Source organism: Corvus moneduloides, chromosome 2 (genome assembly GCF_009650955.1).
Source record: "Corvus moneduloides isolate bCorMon1 chromosome 2, bCorMon1.pri, whole genome shotgun sequence".
NCBI lineage: Eukaryota > Metazoa > Chordata > Aves > Passeriformes > Corvidae > Corvus > Corvus moneduloides.
The window spans coordinates 19,740,296-19,764,272 of record NC_045477.1 but is presented as its reverse complement, the minus strand read 5'-3'; the positions used below and the strand labels follow the sequence as shown (position 1 = coordinate 19,764,272).

General features: G+C 40.3%; 1 long non-coding RNA gene across 1 annotated transcript; it reads right to left on the bottom strand.

Moving 5' to 3' along the window:
- Positions 1-628: 628 nt before the first annotated feature.
- LOC116440478 lies at positions 629-22,211 on the bottom strand. Its single transcript, XR_004238631.1, has 3 exons — positions 22,060-22,211; positions 1,526-1,571; positions 629-751 (listed from the first exon to the last, which is right to left on the bottom strand). It is a non-coding gene; the product is annotated as an uncharacterized LOC116440478 (long non-coding RNA).
- Between the last annotated feature and the right edge of the window lie 1,766 nt (positions 22,212-23,977).

The window sequence follows — 23,977 nt, the reverse complement described above, 5'->3', positions numbered from 1 at the left end:
TCAGAAGAAATTCAGCACACAGCTGAATGATTAGAGGGGCTGACATGATTGCTTACATCCATCATCAAGGAAAGATGAAAATGTGTGATGCACCTAACTTGGCTAAGCAGCAGCTGGCTCAAGTGCCATATGAAGGCAAATGAGAGGAATCAGTGCGGGCATGTGAAATGAGATGAACCCAGAGGCAGGAGGCTGAATTTTTGGCAGAATAGCAGCCAGTGTTGTGAAGAGAAAGATCTAGGTGATCAGCAGGTCCCAAAGTTTTTCATACTCAGACTCCTCTCCTGGGTGGGACAGGCTGGAAAAAGAAAAGAAGCTAAATAAGAAGGGCAGAAAGGTTGCAACCCAGCCTGTTCCAGGTTGTATAATTTATGTATTAGACGTAGGACGATTTTCAAAGGAAATGGTGGAAACTCCATGAAACATAGACAGGCACTGGCCAGTGCCAGTGAATGCTTCACGGGGGTCAATTAGGAAACTGTTGAAGGGTGTATTAGAATGCTTATTAAGACTTGTTCCATTTCTAAATCGTAACATTTATGCCAAATACACTCAGCAAACAAAAAGAAGTTAAAAATAAAATCCAAAGGCATAATGATTTCCAGTTGTATTTATTTTCCATCTCATTTCAGTGATCAGACAGTAAAGTTGGTAGCTTTTGTCAGTCTTAATCCGAGGGTCAGTGAATGAACCAGTCTTAAATTCCAGGGCTAGGTTTGTACCACATGGATTTCTCTCTGGTGAGCAGCTCCTACGACAGAATTTGCACGTTTTTTAAATTTTCTTTCTGATTTTTTAAAATTCTTTTGGGTATATGCAGCCAATTCATCTTTCTGAGGTAATCAAATTATCAGGGTAGTTAAGTCATAGGAAGAGAGGTGAGAGTAATATTAATCCAAAGAACACCACGGGTGTTCTCTCTACACCCACTCTCTATTGCGTCTTGTCCAGCAGTGGTTTTCAGTCTATGCAGACCATACAACATGGTGCTACTGTGTGTAAAAGTATGTCCTATTGCCAGTTACCATATCTTCTAGTATCTTCTGCCTTTGTTCTAGTACCTAGGGAATATTACCAGTCTAGCAATGTCCACACTTACTCTTTTTGCCTCTCTGAAGTTGTCTGCTGCAAAGTTACAGGTAATTTACAAACCACATGAACAGCTGTATAAAGTCTAATAAAGAGTTGTTACTGTGCTTGTCAAGTTGTGATAATATGATTACGTGGCCAAGAGACAAGGACCTAGACATGCTTTTGTCTTTTGTACACTTATAAAATCTGGTGTTACTTACCTCGTTTTCCTGCTTGAAATCCATTGAGATTAGGAGAGGTGTACTTTCTTTTCCCCCATTCCTATGATGCTTTTTGGGAAACCCTGGTGTAGAAATGATTCACGCTGACTAACAGATCAGCATTTTTTGATGAATTTCAGAAAGCACTTGTTTCTATATCTGCAATTTTGTGGATTCTGTTAACACAGTCATTTATAAGTTAAAACAAATAAATTTAGCAGCAGGAATATTACCTCTAGGATGTCTGGCTCTTATCAGTCACACAAGTCTGGAGAGAATCTGTCAATAGAAGAGTGAAGAGTTAAATTCTGTTGATGTTTGTGTGTTTGTTCCTATTGAAAACAGTAGCTGTATGGAAGTAATAGAGCAGTACTTGGCCTTAAGCCTTTCTCAACATCCAAAAAGTGCTGCATTGTCTGGATTTTCTCTTGCAGACTTTCTCCCTCCAGGAGAAAACTCTATGTACTGGATGTTCCTGAAATGAATGAATAACGCTGTAAACAGCCACATAATTAACCCGTCTTGTCTAAAATGAGAGTCTTCCTAAAATGTGCTTAACCTTGCTAGGATGATGGTGTTTAAAACCTAACTGTAATAGACAGCTCTGATCTGAAGCACTGTAATAAGGAAAGAATTTGTAAGAGGAAATCTATGAGATTAAAAAAATGTGAGAGATGAGAGAGAGAGTGGAGGCTAAAATCAGAATAAGGCAGTTCATTTCTTTGCCCTCTCTTCCTGTTTGTCTCTTTTCAAGGGGGGGGAGGGGGGGAGCGGGGGGAGAGGGGTGAGGCAGCATCTACCATGCAGGGCTCAATTTGAAGTCTTAAATCCCTAAATAAATGTGTTAGGAATTGTCAAGGAATTGGTCCTTGCCTGGAAAATAATGACAAAAATATTCATCAAAGGGACAGGTGAAGAGACTGGGGCATTTTGTTTGGTTGGTTTGCTGTATTTTGTGGGGTTTTTAACATCCTGTGAACAGTCTGAGTGGGGACTTTATTATTAATATTTTGGACTTCATCCCATGCCACTTGCACATATGGTTTTGAAATAAGAGAGATGACGTAAAATTGTTTTAATCTTTTCCTTTCCTGCGGTGTATTTAGATGAAAGAGTCTGCAGTAATCAACATTAGGCATCTGGCTACCCCCACAAACTGGGCACATGCCTGATTTTCCTTGTTTTCCGTAAATGTTCCTGGATTTTTCCCTTTGCCTTTAAAGATGTTAAGTTTACAGCACTGTGCCTCAAGCTCTGTTCATTGAATTTCATGCTAGGATGAGTGAGAGGGGGTTAATATACTCATTCTTGTTTGTCTCTCTATGAGCTCTTCCCTGAGCTGCTCGGTGCATCTCACACAGCTGGCAGTAGCTGGAATGTCCAATGCTGCTGCTGCACATTCACATGTCTGACAAGAGTAAGAGGAACAGGTCTTCCTGGAGAACACTGGCCACTCTCCTTGTATTTTATCTTTGTTCCCAACAGCTAACAAGGAGGACTGATGCAAAGGTCATTTACAAATCAAATTTAAAGGACCTGTTTTAAAACAGGAAAAGGAGCAAGTTCTTCTCTCTTTTCAGTGTGTGTGTGTGCACAGAGGAGTTAAGCCAGCTTGTCTAAAAGGAGAACATGCCATGGATTTAGTTTTATCGAGGTAATTTTCTGGGTGAAACTCCTCCTGCCTAAGTATAATCTCTTCTGTCTGAATTTTGTTCTGTATAACTTTAAAACTCTGGTGAGAATGTTGAAGGACTTTGCCTTGATTTATTGCTCCCTTTAAGTTGTTTAGTTTTAAATGAGTTGGGAGATTAAGAGCATACTTAGAGGAGGTTAATCGTGGTGACTTCTGTGGCCTGTGTGATTCTGCATTTCTGGCTCTTATTTCAGCTCTGCAGACTGGCTGTAGCTTGTTAAGACTGTGCTTGGGAAGGACTTAGGATAGAATAAGTTGAGCCTGCTTGGTCCTGGATATGGATGATTTACGCACATCACCAGGAACAGAAAGGTCAGCCTGTATTACCCAGCTGTCAGTTTTCAGGCTCCACCTCAGGGAGTTCCTAGGACTGCTTGTCCTCTGCCTGTACCTAGGCGTATGTTCATGTATAAGCAACAGTGAGCAGGTTTGACCTGGAGAACAACTTCGAACTTGGCTTGACTTGCAGTGTAAACATCCCTTCAGAGGCATTTTAAGAAACAGCAATCCGTGCTTAGAATGGCTTCAGAAACTGCAGAAACTTGTACCAACCTTAAATACAAATTTTCACAAATACTGGCTAAATACTTACAGCCAGTGTGGTATGTGAAGGATGTGTTTCAGCTGAGGTTAGACTGATTAAGAGTAATTTAAGATCAAGCTATGTGTTCAAGTCACTAATCCATATTTAGGACTGGATAGGAACACACTGAAATGCCTAAAGGTGCAAATATAAATTTATTTATATATTTATAACATTGCAAAAAATTCTAACCCACAAATGCTCTAAGTCCATCTTTGAAGTTTAACTGTCTCTGTAAATCTGGGCCCCCATATATTCCAGAAATGAGACCTGTATAAATGTCCTGCAAACTGACAGGTTGCTAGATAAGTGGAGATTGGAGAGTTGGGAAAAACTTGAGATAGCGCAAGAGTGAAATTGTAGTCATGAATTTCTATCATTGAGGTGTTCTTCTTCACCAGCCAGTGATGTAGGAAGAGCATCTTTATGGTGTCCTGTCAGGTTATCAGTGACAAAAGACACTGTGCTATGAGAGCTGTCATGAAAGTATTAAAATATTCTGGGTGAAAAACAAAATACAGGGCAGAAAAAAGATGAACGAAAATCTGAGAACACTTTTCTCACCACCCCCAATTTAGAAAGTTACTTTTTCTTTGTCAACACTCTGTCATTTCTCAAATGGAGAAACTACTGATTTCTCATCTACATGTTATTTTTCTTTAATAGTGTTCTAGGACTCTAAAGTTAGCACATATCATCTTGTGTGAAAAAGCCCAGCCACTACAGAATTCAAGAAAACTGCTTGTATTTTAATTTATTTAAAGTAAGTTAATTTATTTAAAGTAAGTAGAGTTACCACATTTGGGGATTTTGCTTTTAGTTTTTTTCTTGTGTAAGAAGCCAGCATAAGAGCAAGAATAGAAATGTTCATATTTTTATGTTGGAACATATCCATTCATGTTTGTACTGTATTTCAAAGGTGAAAGAATACCGAATTCTCATTTAGACTTCATTTAGCTAAGAGTATGTTCATTAAGTTCTATAAAAGTAGAGTTTGCCCAAAAGGCACCTGCTGCAGTGGGAGAGGCATCTTAAGAATCTTCTACAGACACCTTCCACTAAGTCAATGGCAAAAGAAAGAAAGTCTCTACCTCGTTTTTTGGTGAGCATATGCACCTCTCCTTGTGCACGTAAGTAGTTGACATTAACCAGCAGATAGCTCCCAGGCAGCAAAGATGGAGATGCCAACATCCAGCAACTCTGATGTGAGGGACCAATGTGGAATATTTATCTTAGTTTTAATATTCCATCTGTGGAGCTGCGCCTAGGTAATTCACTTTGCAAAAATGTGACCTGATCTGCCTTCTCTCATAATTTGTCTCTATAAGGAGACAACTGCTGTTTCATTACTTGTTCAGTTTCTGTATGATGTAGTCATAATGTGACTGCAGTCATGTAAGGTGGTTTTGTGAGGGCAAGGATGTATCTATACAAAGAGATTTAAGGGCTTGTGCACAGTTTTACACTTGTGCAGGTTAATGTGCCTCGTTTAAACTTGGAGTTGCATTAGAGTTCATAAGATGTTCACAAGTACAGATGACTCAATAAACTGGCAACATTTTCTGATTTTGTTTTTTTATGTTCCATTTCACCGTGTGCAAGTGCTGCTGAAGGAGTATTGTGTAGGTGGAATTACTTAAAGGTTAGTAAGGGTGATGTCACCTAATGGGACTGTTTGTTTGGACTTAACAGGATAGCTAAGCAGTAAAGTATGTCTGATTTCTTTCTTCAAGCAAAACTGATGTGAAAAAGTTCTCAAAATACAGAGTAGTTCACACAACACATGGAACAGATTAGCAGTAAGAGAGCAGTCCTGAGATAAGAGAACCAATTTTATGTACAAAATTATACGTACAAAACAAAGCCCAACCCATTATGTTTATCCACCCTTACTGAAATGGGTCACTCTTACTCCCAAGAATAATTGCATCAAGGTATTTTGTTTTTTTCCCAAAATCACAGGAATTAAGATGCTTTCAACTGATTGGTGCCCTAACTCAGTGTTTAAAAAGTGATGGTGATTCTGAGAAAGACCTTCAAAAAGGATTTAATCTGTCCTTGTAAGTTTGTAACCTCTTTGCTGCTATAGTTTTTGCTCTTTTTATGTGTCAATATAAATTTTAAGAGAGGCATCCCTTAATCAAGTCCCTGCCAAGTGTCTGTTTGGGGACATATACACAAATGATGGAGATAAGTTCTTTTCTCTTTACTGAAGGGTTAAGTAATATGGAAGAGAAGAAGAACAGAAAGATGAGAAAGAATAAAGTAGAGCTGAAAAAAAGAGGAAGGGGAGAGGTAGGTGAGAAAGAAGACATGAGTATGAAGGAAGGAAAATAGTCTGAGAGGAAGGAACTGAGAAGCCAAGCCTCAAGGGAAGTAATCTTTGACACTGAGAAAGTTACCATTTTCAGTATGATTATTCTGAGACTGATATCCGAGGCAAAGAGAGTCCCAAGTGCGTGAGTTGAGATGTTCTGTGGTTGGGTTTCTCATGAGGGGTGGGTATTGCTGTGTGCAGGATACTCCCCTCAGCTGGGTGAAATATACGTCAGAAGTGTACAGGTTGTACCAAGCATGCATCTCGAGCTACTGGAAACCACTCGCTGCCAAATTTCCTTTATATTCTGAAATCACCTACTGGAAAAAATAGTACACTCTGATGCAAAATTGAATAAATCCTCTCCATGAAAGTAATCATATTGCTAGGCTATGGAAATGAGATGAGGAGAAAACCCTCCCAAACTAGCTTCAGTTAAGAAAATACAGTATTCATTTTTTAAAATTCAAATAGAAGTTTTCCTTATTCTTGATAAGGCTGAATTTTTTTCCCTGACAACATGCTATTAAGACAAACTGCCACTGCACTGTCTACTGCTTCCATCCATGTCAAAACTTATGTCTCTGAGGTCCTCTGACAACAGCCTGGGGCTTTTACCTGGGAGTGAAATGATAGGAGACAACTATATTTCAGGGAATAAGAGCAGAGAAATAAAATATTGAATCTATCTATGCAAAGTTACACAAAACCTGCAAACTTTTAGCAGTCCAATGAATGAATACTTTGACAGGACAAGGGGAGAGCATTTCTGGCAAGATTGCATTTAGGATGAGCAACCTTTTTACCAGGGGTTAATCATCAAATTGATCAAAATACCTTTGCTACTTTCCTTGCCATGCTTGTACACCAAGCCTTTGTGATTCAGCACAGAAAATCTAAAAATTATTGACACAAGTCTCCTGTTTGCAGAATCATTTCCTTGGGTGCAATCGGTGTCGCAGTCATGCTCTCTATTCACACATGGTGACCGAGGTGGCAGAGTAACAGTGAAGCTGACGTATATGAAGATTGATCTTTTTCCATGCTTCGCTCTTCATTTTTGAATAGCCATGTTGATAAGCGGTTTTGTTTGACTGATGACATCTACCTCTGTCTTGGAGTGGGAGGGACAGTGCAGACCTGCTCATCTCTGAAGGAAAGAGATGGGGGATTGCATTTCAGGCGACCAGAACCATTTTACTGCTCTGAGGTACACTAAAATCACACTCTTTTTCTACATCCCTGTGACATCCTCACCCTGGCTTAGCTGCTCAGTATTCTGGTAACTTAACCTCACTCCTGGTTTTTGCATGAACCTCTGTGTGACTTTGGACAAATTTTTATTTTTCCCAAGATGCCTCTACAGTACCAAAGTAATATACAAGATAGTTTGCTTTAGAAAAACCAGGTCTTTATCCCTATTTCTTTTGTAAGCCCTTCACTATTTTAATGCTTCCTATAACTGGTGAGGATATTTCCTTTACAAACATAGTTTTCCAGGCATCTAAAATTGTAATCTAAAATTCTAGTGATATATTGCAAAAATAATTTTTTTGTCTTGAAGTCACAGAGTACTTACCATGACAGCTTCCCAATTTTTCCCTTAATGGTTTAAGTTTTTAAGACTTCTTTTCTTTTTTTTTTTGGCTGAGAAATTGCAGTTTATGTGGCATGGGTAAATGGAAGTTAGATATCCTAGTAACCAGTGCAGAAGGTGTCCAGTCATTTTTTGTTTCTGACTGTACTGGTGAGAATTCTCCCTCTTACTTGTCATAAAAAGTCTTTTGTGCAGTTCCCCTCTTTCTTTAGGCTTTAATCCAGCAAAACACTTCCAACACCAAGTGGTCTCATTTGCTTTCAGTAACAATATTCACAGGCTTAACATAAAGCATGTGTTGGAGTGCTTTCCTGGGTCAGGGACTGCTTTACTTGAGCTGCATATCAAGTCTGCTTGTATGTTATTCTAGAAGTTTCATAAATCCACAGTATCAGCTCTTCATCATACTTAGTATTTTCATACAATACATGTTTGTAGAAGATCACAGATTAAAAAAACATGAATAGACACACAGGTGTGCACCTATCTGTGCTTGTCAGAGCCAGGATATTCAGGGAGTCATTTCTTATACAGCTATGTTTGCAAAGAACAAACTGCATTTTTTGTCCAATTTGTTGTGTTTCATTTTGAGATTTCAGAGTGACAGCTTAGGGAAACAATCAATAAGGTAATTAAAAAAGCCAGTCTTTGCCTACAATTGTTCAGGCCAGGCATAGTGATTAATAGTGAATTTCCCACTGAAAGCACAGTGGATACTAACGTTACTTGAAAACGGTTCCTGGTTTGCCCAGGTCTCACCCTCTGTCTACTGTTTTTTGTTTTTTGTTTGTTTTTTTTTTTTTTTTTTTTTTTTTTTTGTGGTTTTTTTTTTTTTTTTTTTTTTAATCTTTTTAAAGTTGCCCTAGTTTCACAAAGATTTGAGAAAATAACTTTTGAATGAAGAGACAGGTTTGGGCAGCCCTCACTCGTGCCAGTAATAAGCTAAGGGCATCCCTCACTTGACTCCATCACCTCTCTCTGCAGCATTTGGAGCTTTGCCCACACAGGACATGATGTGGGCTGGCTGTCAACAACCTCAATAGCCCTGCCCCCGGTCAGGTTTCTGTCCTGCAAAGTCTTATCTCCTCCTCACACTCTCGGTATCCATCCGCACACACCTGAGGGCGTAGCTCAGGGTTGTTTGTGCCCAGACATGCTAAAAGTATTTCTAGGCTGCAACTTCAGGTTTAAGGCAAGCTAAATAGCAGAGGTATTGGGAGCCGCCCACCCTGAAGTGATAGAGAGATAGCTCCTTTCCCTGTCAGCTGTTCTGTGAGCCCGTCAGCAGAACGTGGCTCGTGTGTGCCCGTGTCACACGGCAGCGCCGCTTCCCTAAACGCCAGGAACAACCAGAGACTTATCTTGCTCTTAGGAGGTGAGAAATTAAGGATCCATGTGACATAGATAGGGAATTAGTCTCAAGGTCAGGTGCTCCCGGAGTCATTTGAAGTGGTTACCTATGCTGATGGCACCTTCTATTTTTGCCATTTGGTCCTTTATTAATGATCTTCTAATGAGAATTGACAGCTCTGGTGTGACATTTGGGATATCTTAGATCTGAAAACAGTTACCTGGAAATAATTAACTGACAAAGAGACTTCAGCTAAGATTTCAGTCAGACAGAAAAGCCCTCACCAAAATCCTGTACAGAGAGTGGATTTATATAGCATATGTATTGCACTGACTGCATTTTAAAGTACCACATAGAATTTTTTTTTTCCCGTTTGAAAAAAGAACATAAACAAAACCAACCTTAGAAATAATTAAACAATTGTCTTAAAAGTTTTACCTTTCTATTTTATCAACAAAAATTTTGGTTTTCAGTTGAGAGCTTAGTTGAAATTCAACCTCAAAAATTCTGTTCCAGTTCTCAGTACTGTAGATATTTTGATTTTTATAGTGCATGTTTCAATGGCTACAGTTCCTGAGTATGGAAGATGTAATCCCTCTTTTGCACATTTGAAGAAATGCTTTGACCTCACAATTTCCAAAATAGAAAAATCATTTTTAAACCAGGTTTTTCTTTCCTTGAAATTGCCTATACAAGATGAGACAGATTAAAAACCAACCAACCAAACAAACAAAAAAATCATTATTTACCTCAATGTGTCATTTAGAGCTGGGACCCTACCCTGCATAATGACAGTGCAGTTGCGGTGTCTTGTTCTGCAGGAAACTGAAATAGAATCAGCCTCTACTTCCCACAAAACCTCCCGTGCTCTCTAGGGCGGCATAATCAGAAGTCTTGTCTTAGCAACCTTCACCAACCACTAAACCAATTCTAGTTGTGTCTTAATATAGAAAGAATGGTTATTTTACATACTGCTGGGCATGGTGCTGGTGGCCCAGAAGATGATGATGGGCTACCGACTTCTTTTGGGACATACATAAAGTTTGACCATTTGTATCAACAGAGGTGATAGGGGAGACAGTTTCAAAATGTGTGACTGTGGTTAAAATTCAAGTTTTACTAAGTTTCATCTTGTTGAATTTTTCAGTAATTGCAGACACGTATTTTTCACTGCTTTTTGTGGTAAAGACAGTGTCAAGGTGATCCAAGACAGGATCTTTATAGCCTTCTTCTTCTGTTTTGTAATGTGCTATCTTTAGTAAAGAGATTCGTGTTTTATTCCTTCATGGTTGATGAAATGTGTTTATAAAACATGGTTTGCAAAGTTCTTCTGGTCTCTTTCTGAATTTGAGATCTTTGTTTTCTTTCTAAGTCAAACTAACAAATCCATTCCAAAATTTTGTCTTACTGACATCTCCCAGAAAAGGACAAACTTTGTGAGGGTGCCACAATAAGACTGAGTTAAGCTGTACATTTAATGTGATTAATGCATTACGTGTTTAGCCAGAGTAGTGTGAGGAATGATGGCACATGCTCATGCAAGATTCAGCTGGGGAGGCTGTGTGGGATCCTGGGATTTGGTACAGAAGACAGTCTTGGCCTCTGTCAAGATAAAGAAAGTGGTGTGCTAATTAATGCATTTTGGTCAATGATTTTTAGGCAGCATTTTTGTGTTCCTCTCAGATGTGGTTCGAAGTTTTTACATTAGAATCTGTTAAGTAGCTGACCATGGTCTGTTAAACATATCTTGAAGAAGTTAAACCTTATCTCTGCATTAAGACAAAAATAAAAACATACTTCCATTCAGTCCCATCCCAACTAGCTGGGTATTTGCCTCAGGCTTCTCATCCTTACCCACAAAATGAGAAATTACTGCCTCTAGCACAGTGATTAGTGTGACCACTCCCTAAACTGAACAGTAAGAGAATATTAGCCAAGTTTGGTGAACCACCCAGTTAACATGTTAAGCTAACTTGATGGTTTCTTCCGAGGTGGATTAGGAGAAGTTCCTGTGAAGCAGCTCTCCCAGCAGAACACAACGTGTTTGTGACGCACACTTTGTAACTTCGGGAGAGTGATTTCCAGCAGCAGGTAATAACAAATTGGAAATAGTGGGGAACAGAAGATGTGTTTATCAGTGTTGCTACCTGAAGGGTGACCAAATATCTGTGGTTCCCAGTCTCCAGCTTGATTTGTGTGAGAAGGGAGATAAGAGGTGCTAAGGAGGAGACAGAGATGGGATGTGTAGAAAGGTATATATTTATTTGTGAGTGTGTTTTTTCATGATCTCTGTCTTGAACCCACATAAGGGTTCCATTTTCCATGTGCCTCTGTCTTGAAGCATTCATCCTGCCTCTTCATCTTACTGACCCTTGTATCTGTAGCTAGCTGAAGAAGCAGCTTTTCCTAGCTGATGGTCCCCATGATTGCCACGTTCTTTAAATCAGGCCCAGAAGGTGTTTGAGAATTTTGTCTCTGCTGTTCTTCCTCTCTCCTCTCTACATCACCTCCAACTATATCAATGTTGGGAGTCTAAAGAGCTAAAGCCAGATGTTTGAAACACAGATAAGAAGAGAGAGGATGTTTATGCCTGGGGAAAGCAGAGGAATATATATTTTTAATATTTTTTAAAAATATTTTTTATCTTAGTTGTACAACTCCTGCCACTTTAAAGCAGGAAGTATATTCACTTTTAAAGAAAATAGAAGCTCTTCCATTGGGTATGCCTGCAAAGCACTGTAAATTATTTATTTCACTCTTCACACTTTAACCATCCTAATGTTATTTCATTCAGAGATCAAGGGGTGTTCTGGGACAAAAAAATTTCTCATTGGCAATTTAAAGAGGATGTGAGAAACACATGCATTCTCAGTTGTCACAGCATAACCCAGGTTGTCTGAAAGTATGTGAGAAAGACTGAACAGAGACATGAACACAGGGGAAGAAAGTAAGCCTCCTACACCTGATTTTCACTTTCCTTGAGTCAGATAGATAAAAATCATGCCCATGTCATGTCTAAATCATATCTGATCTAGTTAAAGTTTCAAAGAGTTGATACTCTAGTGTTAACATTAACCTAACTGACAGAATCTTTCCTGGAGTTGACATGAGCAAATATATCAAGTTGAAGACAAATTAATCACTCTGGTGAGCTTCATCAGTACCATAATGGGCAAAAATGAGATTGCATCTCCCATGCTAACCAGGAAGCCATTATGCCGCTCCTGTGGAGGGTTGTGCTTGAGGGAAGAATGGATAAGAATGAAGAAAGTAGATTTGGGGAGTGAAAAAATCTTGATACTAAGTGAATTCAGAAGGGAATAAAGTACATTTTCTCTCTGAATTCACCAAAAAACATGACCCTGAGATTCTTCTGACTTATGTAACATTTCACCCAACAAATCAGGATAAATTTATGAGAACCTCTGGAAACAGTAGAAACTCCTAGGAGAAGTTTGAGCCCTGACCTTTTCTCAAGCTGTCTGTATAGATCTGATCACTACTGTATTTGCAGAGTACACAGAGCAAAACCACCCTTTCCTGCAAGTCACCAATAACAGCTGCCTGAATGTACATGTAGATCTGCAGTGTTTATGTAAACCACTGACTTTGTACACCAAAGAATTCAACCTGATAGGGAAGTCAGATTAGTGTATGGCATCTAGACAAGACCTATCTAATGTTTTCTACCCAAAGAATTTCAGAAAGGTACTGCTTTACTTGCTTTACAAAAAACAAGTGTGTGCTAAAACATACAAGCTGAGTGGCTTTGGGGCTGGAAAGAAAGTTCATGGCAGATTGAAAAGAGATCTGGTTTCCTGATACCCTGGGCAATTGCTGGTCACCTGAGCTTGACACACCAGCCTTCTCTTTCCTTGTGTCCTAGAGCACAGTGCTCTGTAGCCTCCAGAACTTCCATATTGATGGGTGGTAATGGAATTCCACTGAACTATAGACTTTTCTTTTCTTGTGTGTTTCAAGATCCTGGTGAAATCCATTCCCATTATTTTGGCTGTACATTTTCAGTTCCCTCATATGTAGCATCTTCTGAATATCCCTTATTCTGGGATAAAATTAAAACACAAATAAAATTCATGCTGGGTCACTTGGCACTTGTAGGAAGAAGTGGAGACTATTATCTATTGGAGGGATGACAAACTAACAGAGGCTGTAGCATGTAGATATATGGTTGGGGGAACTACAGATCCCCGTTGGATGCAAAAGCAGTGAAAGATGATGACTCTCTAGAAAAGTGAAAGTAGTCACATAGGAGTTATTTACCAAAGAGTGAGAAGTGGAATTTGTGGATTGTCATGATTTTTAGCCTTAATACCAGTTTTAGAGCCTTGTTGGGAGGGGTGGAAGAAGCTAAAAATTGAAATTAATCTGGTCATCTGTCAAAATGTTTAAGTGAAGAAAAATATATGGAGGTCTGCCTGAATCATCAAAAATTTTGATGGACTGGGTTTTCCTCTATGACTAAGGAGTTATAACTCATGACTGCCGAGTCAGAAACAGCCTATTGCTCTTTGTTGAAAACTAGAAACAAAAAGGTAACCACGTTTCTTAACTTTTTTTCCTTGGGATATTAATGCTCAATATAATGTATTATTACTTCAGCTGTCCAGGGCTCTCAGGGCCTTTTAGCTTTTCGAATGAGTTGATATGAGTACTGAAAAAGGTCTTATTCTTGTGCTAAACTGTTTAGAGTGTTCAGGGCAGAAGCACATACGTAGCACACCCAGCTGTACGACCCTGTCCGTGGTTAGATGAAAAGGCCCCATTTTATTCCAAGTCTAGAGGGATCTCTGACAGTAATGTCTTTGGGACAGTCAGTTTAAGCACTGAAATCTGAACTCTTCACTCTGTGAATGTGTCTCTAGGTTAAGGATCTGCTTTTCAAATATATTTCCTAATTTTTCTTCTTCTGCAGGTATTGCCAACAGCACTAGGTCACGCTACTGGTGAAGTAGAGGACTTCCTGCTCCACCAGAAAATTTTCCAAGCTTCTATCTACTTGTTGTAAATTGGGTATTGATGCTTTGTCTCACACACAGTGAAGTCAGATACCCCCAGAGAGAGTCTGAAGCAGTGTTTATTGATACACACTCGAAGGAGAAAGATGCATTGCTATTTCACATTCTCTCTGCCAAACTGGTACTGGATTCTCCAGCCATGCCCATATGTATGCCTATGGTCTGGACCCCACCAAGAAGAACCTGTCTTTCACCAGCTGTTGGTGAAGCAGAGGGAAGAAAGCTTATGAGTGATTTTTAGCTGAAATGGTACCTCCCATACATTTCAGACGGGTGAATAAGCTGTGACTAATATTAATTTTGTTGTGTGATATCAGAGGGAACGTAATCGCACAGAGAGCATTGTGAGTGAAGATGTTGCATCAAGTTATTATCTGAATTTTGTCTTGTAAAGCATCAAGGGTAAGCCACATGTAGCACTGATTATTAACTGTGGTGTTACTTGTACACCAGGATTGTGAATGCCGATGAACCTCCCTGTTGATCACAGCAGAACTGATGTTTGATGTGAATCTGAATCAGGTTTCCTCTTTACCTGTGCTACAAGAAGTTTTGATGAGGACAATTAAAACCTGGCTCTACTGCTGTTAAAAGTTATGAGAGGTCCAGAAGCATATTTAGAAAATTTTACTGGTGGAAGGCAGCATTCATGAGAGTAGCAAGGTAGGAAGAGATGAAAGAATTTAAAAGAGGACACATCCTCTCACCTACTACAGAAAGAACTGATTCATATCTTCTGACTGGTATGCCACATGGCAAAAATATAATGGAGTAATAAAATATTCCAGAAATGCAGGACAAGACCTTTTCTGGACGGTGGGCATAGACCTGACTTGACTGAATATTGCTAGTGTTTGCCAACAAACTGTGAGGTGGTTAGCAAATCCAGGATACAGGAAAGGGGCAACACTAGCAAATAAAAAGGTGTTTGCCTTTGTCAAGAAATTAAAGACTCATGAGGAAACCAAAGCTAGGGAATACAGTCAGGAATATTTGAAAAGCAGGTATTTGGTGTTCACTGGTACAGTCACATAAAAATGAAGATACTGGGGTTTTTAGTTTTCCACAATCAGGTAGTACTTCTTTCCTCTGCCTTCAGTTTTTTACTATTTTTTTTGTTTTAGAACCACACATGCTATTTCCAAAGGTAAAGTGGTAGCTGCCTAAAGTGGTTAAGGAAGCTGTTTACATTTTTCTACATTCCTGATGTTAGTTAATATTTAGAGGAGCCATTCTTGAGGGTCCAGAGGAGCCTATATTTGAACACAGAGATTTCTGCCAAATACATCTGGCAGAAAGGTTACCAATATATTTGGTTTTGAAGACAAGCACCTGCTTGAGGCTGAAGTGTTGACGTTTAGTATCTTTGCATGTGGTGTGTTTGCAGCTCAGTTGTATACACAGGGCACGCATGTTGTGCTGGTAAATATTTCTTCACGCTCTGTCCTGGAGTCTAAAATTGTTTAGCTGTAGAAAAGGGAGAATTAGCAATAGAGTGCACTCTTCTGTTCCAGCAGTGATAAACATTTAACTGTCATTATGTTCGGCTTGGACTATTTTGTAAATACTCTGAGCTCTCCATGTGCGAGTAGTCATCGCTGTAGTAATCAAGCTTCATCTTGCAAAACTTTTATCCATAAAATTAAACCCACAGGCCTTGATAGGACAAAATGCATGAGGAAAGGGTACCAACAGGCATAGTTGAAGAAAAAGGCCCTTAGAGAATGCTGTAGTATTTAGAGTCTGAGATAATAAAGTATAGTGTGGCACAAATGTCTCACTAATAGATGGTAATGGGTTACAAAAATTAAAGTGCCTTTTCTGGAGTACTGGGCTGTGTGGTACAGAATTGGTGGGACATGTGGTGACAACAAACATGCTTTTCAGATGGAGTCAAACTACATTTTGACAAACTTTAAGCATTTCAATTTTCATTGTTTTTCTTTAAAATTATATGTCAGGCAATGAGTATAAAGCAGCTGTCATATTCCTGATGGAAATAAAGTTTCTACATTTGTATTCAAAGCTCATGGTGCCTGTCCTGGTACTAAGAGAAGATAGAAACACATCAGTCAAAAACATCTGTTACTTGTGATGCATTAAAAAGCACCTGGTGTAAATACACACCTTTTAAAAGTTTAGATTTCATCCTAATTTGGAAGTTTTTGAAGTTTCAAAGTTGAGATTTTTACTGAGGTTTATGTTCATCCCTTAGAAAAGATACATAATTGTGGTTATTTCAGGGCTGAGCATTAAAGCCTCAGTAAAACATCCCAATAGCTTCGTGAATCAAAATAGATTTGTTGCCCACTGAAACCAGCTGAATGATAGACTTATTCACAAATGTAATCCAAGACATTTTACTTTTCAAGGATTGGAAGAGTCTAAATTGACTGGACCAACTGTTTAACTACAAATAATTCAGCCGCCTGCATTATCAGCCAAGGACTGTAGGTCTCTGTAGCGAGGCCTCATCTGGAGAGTGCTTGCCCTGAGGAAGCCTGCCAGATCCCACAGGAACTGTTTTCAGACTGATAGGTTGCCATTGTTAGTTCTTGATCATTTAACCCTCACAGATGGGCGAGGGCCTTATTGAGGGGCTGGGGGAGCAGGGTGGGAATGGTGGTACCCATGTGCTGGACGTGCATCATTAAAGTCAGCATTAGCAGTTGATGTAGGGCTCAGGTGTCTTCTTGGTGGGATACACAAGTAAATTATTTATATAAATAAATAGTCATCCAAGACAATTAGCAGCCATAAAGCGAAGTGTGGTGTATGCTGGTCTGTCTCTCTCCCTTGCTTACAGAGCCAAACTCTTGTAAACAGGGGTGTGAGTGGGTCAGTTGTTGATTGGCCCTGCAAAATCAGAAATTTTGCTTTGGCTCAGTAGGAACAGATTGGCTGTGACTGCAATCATCCTTGCCACCCCTCTCTAGTGTACTCCCTTGGATAATGAACCTTGGATGATGCAAATTAACTCAGCTCCTCTGACAGCATTTCTTGTGTCTCTTCAACAGCTGTGCTGTTAGCATGGATATGTACGGATTAATGGCCTCTTCACGTCTCCTGCATGGTACGCAGCAATGGGGAGCAGGAACATCCTGGACCATGGAATCTTTGTTACTCTTGTTTCTGAATGAAGAGGGACTCGTGCAAACCAGCTTTGGTGTCTTTGTACTATTCAGTGCGCTCCCATCTGGAAAGGTTTACAGGCACTAATGCCTGGAGGCAGCTTTTGTCATTGAACAGGAGAGTTATGCAGAGATGGGGCTGCACATGTGGTAATCCACCCTATGCATGCTGGAAACTGTTGTATGAACAGCTGCATGGAGTCAGCCAGGACCAGCTCTGAGCCTGAGCTGGCTCCACACAGAGCAGCGTAGCGTGTCTGCACTGTGCTCCACATGTTCTCAGGTGGCTTTTCATGTGGGCATAACCAAACTGTTCCCACATCTGCACCAGCTCTGCATGCAGTTAGGACCACATAAACACAATTTGGTGCCTGAAATAATAATCCATGCTGGACATTAACTGCCTCAGTGGGCTTTTTCTAAATCTGTGTCCACATCAGAAAATCACACAAGTGCAATCATATCAGTTAACCTGTGATTACATGACCACCGTCTGTTCAGCTTTCAAATGTGGAACAAGACTTTTAGATACATGTATTCAGTTTTATTTTTGCTGCTGTGTTTCCTGATGTCCTGGTCAAGACTTGGGCTGTGAGGGAGAGGAGAGGGTATAAAGAACAGCTGCTTCTAAGAGCCGCTTTTAGAATTCCAATTTAAAGCAAAACTTGTCCAAAGCCCACTTCAGTCTTTTTCCTCTATGAGAAGAGTGCTTTACCCCCTCTCTGTGCATCATACATGAGCAAAAGGGGTGTATTTTTTCTGGCAGAAAGGTACTTGTTCTCTTAGAGTTTGTTTTGTGTCCTGTGTGCATTTAACTGCCCTGTGGAATGTTGTGAAAGGGGCTTTTTTTGAGTGTGCCCGTTATCTCTGTCAAAGGGCTGCTAGAGGTTTAGGCTGCCTGTACTATCTTAGCAGTGATTTTATGTCACTAAATAACAAGCTTTTAGCACAACCTTGCTGTTGGGGGTTGTCACACTTTGTGTGTCAGTGTGTGTATGTGCTTTTCTGCTAAGTCTCATCTCTCCCAGCCTACAGTCTGGTCATTTAAAGCAAAGTTCGCAAACAGCATAATAATGCTGGCAATCACAAAGGAGGGAGTTAATGGCTGCAGCTGCTATTGTAAACCTGATTCCCACAGGCTCAGCAGGGCTTGGCATGACAGAGGCAAGTTCAGTAAAAGGGGCCCTGCTGCTGCAGCTGTGCCCGAGCAGTTGGATTTTTGTTGTCAGCCTGGAATGGAAGCCGGGCTGGGGAAGCTCCTGACTGCCTCCTGCAATGCGCTGAGTGGTCTTGGCCCCAGCGGGAGCCTTACATGCTAGAGCTGAATTAAATGGATGGTGTGGCTATGCAGGAGGCCAGTATAAGCTCCAAGATCCAGGTGAGCGCTGAGGAAGCTTCAGGGGTTTGCCTTTCAAGAGAGGACATGCCAGCTCCAAAGGCAGCAGAGGAGAATGGAGGCATTCCTTTAATGCCGAGCTCAGTGCTTCTGTGAGAACTGAAGCAATCCTCCTTTTAAATGACAGATTGCCTGTGCCAACTCAAAATTGATAGTGTCCTCCTTAGGCTTCTTTCAAACCTGTGATTTTCCTAATGGGAGAAGAACATCCTTGTACTCCATATGCTTTCTGAGTACCTGCTACTGTTGTACTACCCAGTAATTCTCCTTTTGCATGTAATCTCCCTTGATGCCTTCTATTTGTTGTCAGGGCCAAGGCTAGGTTCAGGCTCTCAGTAACTTCCAGAAAATACTGAATGGACCATGGAAGGACTAAGCAGTTTTCTTCTTTCCTCTTCTGTCCCTCTTCTCCCACGTTATTGCTGTGCACTCCATGTAATGTGAGAGAGGAGAGTCTGTGCAGTCCCAATGTATATACATCTTCTCCCTAAATTAACATTTAAGGTGTTTGGAAGCACCTGTGACATTGAGACTGAAAAGGGAGGCTCAGTTCATCTTCAGTAATATCTTGGATTTCTGAGCAATCACAGAGTTTTATTCTTGTAGCTGTTCTGGCCATGCTTGACATTTCATGTTGAAGAGGCAAATTTTCTTGAGACATTTTGACAGCCAAAAGCTAGGACTTCTGTGGATTTATATGGATTAGGATGTGCTGGTGGCTTTCCTCTCCTCTTTTCTGGCCTGCATAGCTCTCAAAATGTAACATGGTGCATTTGTATGTCAGACATACTGGCGGGTGCTATCTAGTGCCCCTTGTTAGATTATTTAGGCCCAGAGTGTTGTGGTTTAGAGCCATCTCTCCCCATTTCAGGCAAATTTCAAATTGTCTTAAGGATAATTGAGTCCCTATAAACTGGCATCAGCAAAGAGAAAAACTATCCAAATACTTCCCAGAGTGTGGGAAATGAGAGGAAAAGTTGGCAATTGCATAAGCTAGCTAATCATTTAGCATATACGCACTGCCCTGCCAATATGCATTCCTGTATTTACAAATAACCCACAACATATGGCATTTCTTGCCTGGCAGGTATTATGTGTGAGGCTCAGGTTGTTGCAGCAGAGGAGAAAGAACCCGAAACAGAAGGGGCAAACCTATAGGAAGTCGGTAAGGATGTTTACATACTTAAGAGATTTTTTTTTAATAAAAATGCTGTAGTTGCTCTATAATAAGGGTCTGAATTACAGAGCAGAATCTGCTGTGGTTCCTATGGCCTGTGTTGTATATTATTTGAACCCCTCACAACTTGTATGCATTTGTCTTGGTCAGACATTTTGCCCTTCCTTGCGTTGCTGGTCTAAACACTTTCTTAATGCATTGATCTGTACAAGCATGGTCGGTATCATACAAAAAACATTACAATTGTAAAAATTTAAATACTTTTAAAACTCTGCCCTTATGTGACTTTCTCAGGGTCTCCAAGGAATCCTTCTGTAGGGGAGGAACTGAAGCTGATTCTGCTGAGTTGCAGGGGAACACTTACGTGTGCCAAAAGCATGGGGTGCATTTGCCAGCACTGAGCCAAGGAGCCTGGCAGGGGCTTGATTTGATTGGTGGCTGAGTCCTACCAGACCAGTCTTACATCAGAAAAAAACACCCTGTAGCCCAATTCAAGCCAGAGACTCCGTGGTGCTATCGCTCCTCATGCAGAAAATGAACAGCAGCTGCCCAGTGCTGCTGGCCATGTGTCCTCCTCCCTGCAGATAGCAAGCTGGAATAAAGGCACCACTCCACTCCACATCTCAAGGACTTACACTGTGAGGAATTGACTTATTTCCTCAGAGGACTGAGTGCTTTCAGCTCTCCTTAAAGTCAAGTCAACCATCACTGAATCAGACTCTTAGTCCTTGTAGTAGCAGGGCAATTTGAAGTAAGGCAGTGTGTGATAGCAAGGAAGGAAGTGGAGAGATGTTGCATTTAATCCATAAAGTATTTTTGAACTTTCACTGAAAACACAGCTGGGGGTTTGTGAAAGGAAGAGCACTTTTTTCCCTCCCTAAAATCTCTCTCTTTTTTTTTTTTTTTTTTTTTGTGCGTGTATGTGAAAATTTGAAAACATTTAAAGGAAGCCAAACATCTTTTAAAAATATGTATCTATACTTAAAAACATAAAGGAAGTTCTGATGAAAAAGCTTCTACCAGTTCCTACTCACGAATTGCAATTACTAATAATTCTTAATTTAAAAAATCTCAATCACTTAAAAAAGTTTAAAAACTTTCTTTCTGTTTGCTTTTTGTCTGGCAGTTCTAATGTGATCAGATCAGTTCAGCTCAGCTTCAATTAAGAAGATGGATGTATTGAGACTCCCAACAAGGTTGTCTGTCAGTAGCACAGGATTATGTGATCCTGCCATTTGGCTCTGTGTTTGCTCTTGGTGAGGCTGATAATTTCATCACCCTCCCTGAAGCTGCATTTCATTCCCCATAAATTCTTTAGTGCCTCTTTAAGCCCCTTGTATTGGAGCAGTTTGTCTTCTGGAATGTCCTGGTTTGATCTGTCATTATGGTGGCATGTCACATTCAGTTACTGGATGTGTCTCACTAGGTGCAATGCAATGCTGGCTGCCAACGTAAGTAATTATGAGTGAGTCCTGCTCGTGAAGCAGTTTGCTGGAAAAAACAGCTGAGAATCCTGTTTTCAGAGTATCTGCTCTTTGAACTGTCTTGGCATCAGTGAAATGCTTCATTATAGAGAGATATAATAGAGCTGTGGGCTGTGTCCAGACTGACAAACTCCTGCCCAAACCCTCCACCGTTGCTATCCTTGGTTGGGCTCTGATGGCAATGGCAGCTGAAGGGATAAATTAATTGACCACAGCTTCCCAAATCTTTCAGAACAACACCCACAGTTGTGAATGCCTCACTTTCTGCTCTGTTCGTGTTTGCTCTCTTCAAGCCAGTGTCCCACTTCTGCTGTCTGAAATGGCTCCTGCTGCCTTCTTATCTCCCTGGTCCTTCCCCTCCCACACGCCTTGCTCCGTGTGCTCCCAGTGCCATGCCTCCCCATGATGCAACCTGTGCTTTTTTATCACTCTGCTGCTGGCCCTGACCAGCACTGCTGCTGGGACTAAGTGAGCGAGTCCAGCAGAGCAGGTTCAGCTAGATTTGATGCCTTGCTCACAGCTCTAGTGTGCTTCATCTGTTGGTGATGGGAACACAGCTCCACTTGCAGCTTCTGCAGCTTCTAGCACATTTCATCCTGTGCCAAGCATGTCAGTGTGACACCCAAATTTAGCATGCCAGTCACAGATACAGCTTCCCCTGATACAGCTCAGCTGAGAGACTGGGAAATTGTGTCAAAAATACTCTGTGATATTGAATGAGAGATTGATAGTGCCATTAATAAAGCTATTGCTAGCAAATAATACCTCTATATATAGAGAGACTGGATTGCCCTTCACAACCATCTGCCCCTTCTTTGTCTCTTTTCTGCATTGTCTTTGTGCATTTTTCTGTAACATCTGTTTGGAACACTTCTGCTTTGTTGGTTTCCCAGGCTTATGAAAGTCAAGTTCTCTCTCCAAACATAAGCATTACACCTTATTTTAATCTTGCTGTACAGCGCAAAAGGTTTGGAGTTTTAAATTTTAGCTTTTTGAGCTTACCTTTGGTAGCCTGAACCACCATGAATGATGTACAGGTAGTTTTGAATGATACAAACCATGCCTGATGTAAATCTTGCTCATGTGAGCAGTCCTCTCTTTTCTGCCTGAGTGGCATCATAAGCAGTGTTGTCACCTGAAGTATCATCCTTTGCATCTGAAACAGCAGTACATGAAATAAAGGTTGTTTGCAGATGATCTTCAAAGTCAGCTCACACTGCCAGTTCCATCACTTGTCACACTCTGAGATGCTTCTTTCCCCCCTCCCTGCCCACAGCCCCATACGGGGGGGCTATATAAAATAACACACTTTGGATTTCCTTCCTCCCCAGTTTCTCAACGTGTAGAGTGCTTTTGAAATACATTTGTGAGAGCATTTTCTCTGAAACCAGGGATGATAAAAAGAAGTGGTTTCTAATGGAATTGGAGAAATTTTGCCTTATCGTTCCCTTATCCTCTCAGAATCTGCAGCCTAAAGAGAAATATTAAATATGCAATGCTGTGAGAAAACTGGAAGAGCTACAGTCATGTAGCTCAGTTATTTAAAGAATATTCTCTACCTTTTTAACAGCTAGATGTGAGGCTGTTAATAAACACAAAAAATCCAGGAGAAACTGAAATTTAGAGAGGACCAAGACCCATCATGAACTTTGGTTGGACACACCCCTGTGCTTCATATGGATGTGTGCCTTCCTTTCCCTTCACTCTCTTCTCAAGTGCAAGAGTGCTTTTACTTGTTAAGATTTAATTTTTAAAATATTCTTTGGCCCCGAGCATATAAAAATTGATCTGAAAGGGAAGTATGAAAATTTGAAAAAGGGTTTCCTTGAATTTCCACTACACCAGCTACTAGTTCCTTTTCTCAGGAACTTATTACTGAGTACAGACCTGCCTGGGAACTGAAACTTCAGTGTGTTTTAGTATATATATGAACCACCATGCTCTGTATTGTGTATTTGATTATGGTTTTATGCAGATATCACTGTCATTTCCAAGTCTCTTCTCTGTAAAACAAACCCACCCAAGTCACTAAGTACCTGCAAGAGAGTAGAACCATTAATTAAGAGTTTTGTGCAAGTACATTTTGACCCTGAAGCTATACAGTTTTAAAAATAGTATTCTTCGGGTCTTCCAGAAGATACAACAATAGCTGTGAGGAACAGACTCTAATGGCTTAACTTCCTGCATGTGCCTACACACCAAGTGTTAAATCAGCACCGATAATTTTCAAGGTCATGCGCGTTTGCTGTTCTGAGCTTAGTCTGCTTTTGCTACCGAAGTGCGATGACAGCTGTGTGCATGTGTGCTGTGAGTGTAAACTGAATTCAAAGCACATTGTGCACCTGATTTTCAAGGGCAAAGCTGAAACTAGGTCCTCTCCCTTTTTTTCTTTTCACTTAGAAGGAAAAAAAAAGAGAGAGAAAAGTGGGGTTGGGGGTAATCAGACAGTTGAGCTTTGTTACTGTATTATTTACTTTAATAAAGCCATAATACTAACTGCAAATAGCTTTGGAAATATTCAGTTACCTTTTTCATCAAAGGCATTTGACACACAAATAAAGGAAGAACCTAAGCGATGTGAAATGCAATGGACAGCTGTTACAAACAAACAGGCTTAATGCTTGGGGGCCTTGGATGAACTCAACTTTTAACGTCACTGTGGTATTAGATCTGTACAGGCCCGTTATGACATTACAATCTTTTAAAATTTCAATAGATTAGTTCTGTTCGTTTAGGTTCTAGTATTTGTTTGAGGATTGTTCTTGTTGGCATGGTTTGAGAGTTATTAGGTGGAAAAGCCCTGGGAGTGACAGATGTGATGGAGAGGCATATGATAAGAAGAAGGTTTTGCTGTGGCTATTTTTTTCTTCTTTTAAGTGGAATGACTGTGATTAAAGGTGGACGAGTATCATTTAAAAAT